Here is a 7,802-nt window from a genome sequence, read left to right as displayed (position 1 = left end):
ACTTTCTCATACTGATTACAGAGACTGGAATTTAGCTGCATGGCCTTGGGTTATAAACTTTTGAACTCTTGTAGCATTGAGCATGCTTAATGAGCTGTTGCATATTTACCTCTCCGCCCCGTATACACAAATAGCTAATTATACTATACATGCGATGTATGTAATGATGTAGTTACATGTATGTTTGTATAAAACGGAAGTAAGCTGCGGGAACTCCTGTGTCTGCACACGTGCCCAGGAGAGAGAAGATAAATTCCTCTTGCAAACGCAATTAGTTTGCCAGAGGTGATCTGAGCTTCAAAGCTCCACTTTCTGACCTTTGTTTGCAAACAAATACATCCTTTTGTGCCGACTGATGTCTGTGTGTCTGTGATCTCTGCGTTGCCTCCAGGGAAATGAACCGCCTTTGTGCAACACCCCTGAGAAGCCTGACACCTCCGTGCTCACATGCTCTCGTCAACTCCAGGGATGCCACACTTGCAGAAAAGAATCATACAGGAGATGATTTCTTAGGTCCAAAAGGCATTTCCATATGAAAATTCAATTCTGATTACCTTCTGAATTATATAAATAATAAATGTGTATAGTAAATTGCTTACCATAACTTTTAAGGGATTCTGGGAAATGGTAAAATAGCTAAAATAATAATAGAACAACCAAGTTATACATATCTAAACTATTCAATTACTAGCACTAACATTCTGACACCTAAATAATAAATGCAAAATATTAATATTGAAATAACAGGTATATATGAATATTAATATTTAAATTTATTAAAATATGGTCCAGCCTCATTATACTGAGCCCTGTTTGTAACCATCCCAGAGCTATGTTTAGGACACTGGTAGGTAATGTAGTCCAGGCTCAAAGTTAGCAGGATGGACCATGGGACCCCCAGACTTGGGTTTGGGGTTGGGTGGGTTCACAGCATTGAGGTCAGGAGGCTGGCTGGGAAGGTGTTTCGTGCTCCAGTGGAGTATTTAGCAGATAGGGATCTCTCAGCTCAGCTTAGCAATCATATTTCTGGCCTCTCCAAGTTAGTACCTCAGGTCAGGCTGCTCAGGGTGGGGACTACTGGGGACAGCTTGAGCTAGGCTTAGGGTTAGAGAATGGGCAAAGTATGTATCTGTCTTTCTGGTTTGGGGTGCTGGGATTCCCAGAGCTATAGTTAGGGCACAGTTGGTAATGCTGTCCAGGCCAAGAGTTAACTGGATGGACCCTGGAGCCTCCGACCTAGAGGTGGGGATAGGTGGACTCTCATGAAAATGACTTTGTACCATCATGGAGTAAAATCCAATCACTACCTATCAGTCAGTGAAATGAGGTGGGGTGAGGTTTCAGTCTGCACAGCTCTGAGTGCATAGTGAGAGCTTTTAGGCAGGGCTGCAAGGACTGGGGATGACACATTCTTTTTTCTTCCCAGCTTTCTGTTACAACTACAGGCCACATGCCAGGCACTGCTTCCCAGCTCAGCAAGGAGGGCAGCTGGTCACAGAGCCAAACTCTGTGAAGGTAGGATTCCTGTTGGATGTAAGCATCACTCTCCTTTGCAGATGTTGTGTAGACAGAGTCCTGGCAATGGATCCTTGATATAGGACAAAGCATTTTCCTATCCCCACTGAGGACCTGTTATTGTCTTTCAAGGAATAGTTATGTGCTGGAAGTGACCCTTGGCAGGCTCTGCTTGCTCAAAGAAGTAACCTAAAGTTATGGTTCCCAGGCACTGGGATGCTTTTGCCTTTTCACTGCTTCCTTAGAGTGTGAACAGTTGACACTATGAAGTCATCTACCTTATATTTTATCCTATAGTACACTTACTCCATTAAAAAGGAGAAAACCCATGACCAGGCTGGCAATATGTGCTATTACAGCATTTAGCTAGTAGGTGGCAAGAGAGCTGATCTGCATGAAGTAATGAGTAGCCTGGGGAAAATTAACTATAGAGAGGACACACAGCACTTACTCTATCTACAGTACGTCACCGTGGGATAAAGTGAATACTGTGCCCCTGCTAACAAAGCTGTGCTTCTAGCTCAAAGACATTTTGGTCTCATGTCTGTGGCTAGCCTCAGCTGTCAGTGTGAAAGATGGAGAGGCAGACTTTGGTTCTCTCTTCATACACAGATCCCACTAGTACTTTAACTTCATCTTGGAAATGAACTGGATAAGGTCTAGTGCTACCTGTGAATTGCAGACATAAATAATTCCTTGCACAGAGAAATGCTGAGTAGGGGCAAAATGCTGCCTCTGATATATTGACCCAACTCCCATTGGGAGACTGGGGCTCCACACATCTAACAGAGTCTGGCTGTAAGTGGGCAAGCCCAGCCTGTGCCCACTTCTGGTGAGACTCCAGTTTCTCATAGGCTAGGGACAGACATTACACACAAACCAATTTAAGTGATCAGAAACTGGTTTAAACATGTAACAGAACAGATGTTCAGTGCACATAAACCAGTTTGAAAATGGCTGAAACTGGTTTGAGATAAACCTGGTTGAATGTAGTATCAGACGTAACTGATTTGGGTCAAACCAGTTTATTCAATGTCTGTCCCAGACCCCTTGCTAGTTGAAATTAAACCAGACTCCCCCAGCATCCAAGCATGCTCTCTGAGCTGGGTGGAGCTCTCTGCTCCACAGCAGAACTGGCCCCTCCCCTCGGCTCCCTGGCTGGAGCTTGGCAGAGAGCATCTGCCTGGCTTCTCCATGATCCCCCCTCCACTCCCTGTCCCCTCTGCCTTACACAGAGACCTCTCAGCATTAGCTAGCAGACCATATGCTGTCTACAGTCCATGCTGTGGCAGACAGGACAAAGGTAGAATCAACAGGTAGCTGGTAATGTCCCTCTGTTGTTTTCTTAATAGGCTGATAAACACTGAGTTAGGAGTAATAAACATTGTGTTATCAATTCCCTGCTGGGCTGGTCGGGGGCGGGAATCCCTTCCTAATCAAAGTGTCCTGCTGGGGCCTGGCCACGTCACCCTCAGCTCAGCATTGCAGGATGAAAGGGAAGGCTGTTTTAGCACCCCCCAGTTCTAGCCTGAGCTAGTGTAGGCATGTGCCTGCATTTCTGGGATGTCTATAAAGTTACAAACTGATTCAGCCTATCCAGTTTAGATTAACCTGCAAAGATTGAACCAATTCAGGCTCAGGCTTTTGAATGTCTGTTCGTAACGATAAAACTCAGTAGGCACTGGATGTCACCAAGGGTGTCCAGCCAGGAAAGCAAGAGAGAGGTAATGAGTGGCAAGGCAGCCACCTTGCACTCTGTGGCCTAAGTCTCCTGGCTGGTGACAAGATGAGGAAACAATTGTACAGGTAAGATTTGTAGAGGGGAAAATTGAAAGTCCTCAATGAACTGGAGAGGGAAACTGTGTCTCTTCTCTTATAAATGATGTGACTCCTCCTATGTTATGAGCTGACCAGCTGAACTGAGCAGTAAAGGGGCAATGAAATGACAGCACTGGGGTGTGGGAGAGCCACTACCATGATCAGTGCTTTGGAAACAACAGGAAAAAATGCAGTGGCTCCCGTGAGCTACCAACCTGCGCTCTTGTTTATTTTGTTTCCTGTACAGAGTTGTCCTTAGCCAAGAGTTGAAGTCTATTGCTAAGAACAAGCTACAATTCTTCAAGATTGGTATCCTCAGTGTAACACATCAGGGTCCCAGGGGTGGCAGTGATGCCCCCTGGTGGCTCTGCGACCATGCCGTGCTCTGCCCATAGGGCACCTTCCTGTCCCCCGTTCCCGGCAGCTCTGGAGCAGCCCCCTGTGCTGCTCTGCTGTGCGCACTGCGGGTGCGGCTGAGGTCTCCATGGAGGCTGGCACAAGCCGTGCGGGCAGAGGCGGCTGGGAAATGGAGTCCCCAGCCAACCGGTGGCCCAGAGGTTCCCCATCCCTGCCTTAAAGGCTAATTGCATGGCTCAAAATCCTCCCCTTGACCACACCCCATGTCTCACGGGTATTACAGAAACATTGTTCCCTGTGTGGAGTTTCAGCCTCCTCTGCCTCCCCACCCCTTTAATTTGGATAGGCCTTCTAGCCTGGGCCCACTGTGACAGACCTGGCTTTAAGGCACTAGCTTAAGTCTGTCCCAGTCACTGGGCCCCTGGCTTCTGCCTGCTGGGCCCCCGGCCCCCGTCTGGCTGTGCCTCCTCTCCCTGCCTGCCCTAGGCTCAATAACTGCTTGAGCCTGCCATTGGCAGGGCACAAGGCAGTCAAGTGCCCCCTGGACACTAATGAGTCCTCCATGCCTCCCCTTCCAGCCTCATCCCAAACCACCAGTGTAACAACAACATAACATAAGCTATAACAAAATAATAATGAAGTAGCAGCCCTCTGTCCCTTTAAGAGGGCAAACCTTTACCTGCCACAGCCTGCCTCCCTGCCAGGGTACCTCTCAAGTTCCCTGGACCTCCCTGTAGGCAGCAAATGGTCGGTCCAGCACCCCTGGGTGGCTCTCCTGGGCAGGGGCTCCTTTCCCCATGGCAGCCAGGGAGAGACTCCCCCTGCCAGCCTTAGCCTTGGGCTTATAAGCTCCCAGGGCCCTGCCTGCATCTGATCCGCTGGCTGCCACAGGCGCCTGCTAATAGCCCTGGCAACCAGCCTGCAGAGCTCCCTGGCTGGGCTGCCTTTATCTTGAAATAACAGGGAACCTCAGGCTCTCTCTTACACCCGCTCCTGCTGGCTCCCCAGAGAAGGATGAGCTGTGCGATGGCTTTTCTCCGCAGGCAATGCTGTAAACCCTGGAAGAACCAAAAGGTAACAGCACAATCCCTGCTGTATGCTTTGGGTTTCCTGACATGGCCTCTTGCCAAGGAGGAATTGTTACTGGGGCTTGTCCACAGCCCCAGTGATATGTTCCAGCTGGCAAAGGTTAAGTCTGCCCCAACTAAGCAGTTCATGGGATGAGCAGGTTTGAGGCACACCAGTGCCTGAAGCCAGTGGTACACGAGGCAGTAATGTGCCCAGTATCCTGTCTAGCTGTGTTTGTCTCCCCAGCCTGAGAGACCAGGTGCCTATTTACAGCTCAGTCCAGCTGACGAAAACCAGGACAAATGAATTAGCTTTAGTATAATTGTATAACACTCATGTACTGTAGAGGGCAGTCTAGCACTGTTGGGAGAGACAGAGGGTGGCCTGTTGAGCCATACTTAGTGATACAAGTGAAACAACCCAGGTAGTAACACTGAAAAGGACTATGGCCAAGTGGGTCTCTACCATCTACAAAGCGTAAGTAACCTCTCCAAAAGGTCTCTAAGTAACCTCTCCAAAAGGTCATTAATGAGGTTGTGGAATCTCCATCCTTGGAAGATTTTAAGAGCTGTTTAGCCAAACGCTTAGATGAAATGCATTAGATGGGGATAATCCTGTCTTGATCGTCCCTGCCTGGACATGTAGAAAACCTGCTCAGAGAGTGCTTCCTGTTGGATAGGCAGTAGGCCTGTGGTCTCTTTGACCTCCCACCTCCTGGATGAGGATGCTGCACTCAGCAAGTGCTGTTCTTGGTGAGGCTGAGCTGGGAGATGGGTCACTCAGGGGCTTGTCTCCATAGGGTCATTGTTGCTGCACACAAGCTTTTCAGCTTCTAAAGGGTCAGGTACGCTGCCCATGTTCACATCACTGCAGTAGGGAAGATCACCACTTTTATCATCCTCTGAAGCAAGGATCAAAGTTCCTGTACTAAGTACTGTCTGGGAGATATAGGAAAAGTAAACATAAGAGGCTGGGGATTGTCATGGAGAAGGACAGGAATTGCTGGGGGAACAGTGCTATGCAGGAGATCAGACAGGATGGTGACAATGGCCTCATCTGGCCTGAAAAACCTATGCATCTCCATTCTGTGAGTAGCCCCCCCTGGAGATGGGGTCCCCCGCTGTAGTACACTCAGTGGGCCACTAGGTCTCAGCCACCGTCCACATAAGAGACTCTTCTTTATGAGCTGATGTCTATAAACAGCAACAGTAGCAGACTCACTTACATTATAACATTAAGCTAACTGACCTAATCAATGAGGGCTTGTCTGCAGCATGTGAGATTGTGCTAGGGTATGCTGCTATGAAAACATACCCCTACTCACCCTGCTCTGGCTCTGTGTGCACTGAAAAAAACGTTATAGAACTACCTCTTGGTGAGTGCCCAGGGAAGACTCAGTGCTGTTCTCAGACTCTCGGGCTCCTGTGTGCTCATGTGAGTGGTGCTGGGCTCTCTAATGGAGACCACATTCTTAGGGTGCAGCATGTACTGAACAGGAGCAAGTGTGCAGGCCATGTGCAGGACACTCACTGACATGGTCTGGTGTAGATGCACCTTGGGGGTTTGATCCTCCAAGGTGCTGGACCTGATCCAGCAAAATGCTGGAAGGTACTAGGAAGGACCTTCCGAACTCAGTGGGTGGTTTAGCACTGGAGGTTGGGCTACAGCCCCTCCAGAGGTTATGGAGTCTCCATCACTAGAAGTTGTTACATGCAAGTTACACCAACATTTGTTTGTGTTGCCTTAGACTGACTGATCCTACTTTCCAGTCTTATGATTCTATGACCCCCAGTCCCTTAAAGCAGGGCTGTCCAGCTGGTGGTCCCAGGCTCCCACCCAACCGTCTCTCCCCTCCATTGCTCCAGGTTCTTCTTCCTCCTCTGGCTTGCTCGGGGGGGGGAGCAGGGGAGGGTGCAATGAGGGAGCCTGCAGCAGGGCAGCTGAGAGTGAGGCTAGGGCACCTGGGTGTGAGAGGCAGCAGAGGCATCCATGCAGAAGCGGGCACCAGTGGAGAATGTGGCCCCCACTGATGCGGCCCACAGGTATGTGGCCCTTGGCTGCCTAGACGTTGGACAGCCCTGCCTTATGACATGCAGCTCATAATTCCAGAGCTTGAGACAGACTGATTGATTGTCTGTTAGTAACACCAAAGGAAACATCAGTTTCTGCAGTTGAATGCTTGTTCTGGGCAGATTATAGATTCAAAGATTGTAAGAGGCTGGAAGGGACCTTGCAAGATGGACACAGAAAGTTCTGCTCCCAAATGGCACATGGGCTTTTTCTCTCTTAAGGGGTCCAGCTTTGAGCAAGGGATTGGACTAGATGACCTGAGGTCCCTTCCAACCCTAATTTCCATTCTGTTATGTGATTCTAAGTCATTCAGGACAAAATGAAGGGACCCTGGGTGATGGGAAAACAGCATGAAAGTACTCAAACAGCAGGAGCCTTTATCCCTACTAAACAAGCCTGGTGTTTGACTGCATACTAACAGAGAACAATCAGGCAGGTAATTCATATGTTTGAAGCATCATGGGAACAAGCAGAGGTGCTCTCTTTCCCAGGCAAGGCCAATGGGCAGCTATAGCAGCAACTCTGAAGGGTCATGCTAAGGAGCTGAGTCATTTTTCCTCCCAGCAGCAACAGCTGCACACCTTCCAGGACTGTGACCCGCTGAGCATTAAGGAAGTTCATCTCCATTTCTGCTACAGCTGCAGGTTTGGGCACAGAAGGAAAAAAAAGATGAAACAGCTGCAGAGAAAGGAGAGACCTGAGTGCAGGGCTGGCATTAGCTCCCATTGCTTCTCTACCTCCAATGCTCTCCGATACTGCACAACTTGGTTTTGGCTGCCTTCTTCATGATTCAGGCTTCTGATGAAGTGAATGCTCTTGTTTTCCTAGCTGGGTCAGACCCTAGACCAAAATTCAGCAAATACATTTACTCACTCCAGCAGAAGACACTTAATCTTAGGACATGCTCCCATTTGGTGCCTGTTGTCTCTAGCCTTTTCCAGTACTTTCCAAGTGTAAAGAGCTTTTTCATCAGG

The sequence above is a fragment of the Crocodylus porosus genome, unplaced genomic scaffold (genome assembly GCF_001723895.1).
Source record: "Crocodylus porosus isolate Cpor-Errol unplaced genomic scaffold, CroPor_comp1, whole genome shotgun sequence".
Lineage (NCBI taxonomy): Eukaryota > Metazoa > Chordata > Crocodylia > Crocodylidae > Crocodylus > Crocodylus porosus.
This window is presented reverse-complemented; position numbering follows the sequence as displayed.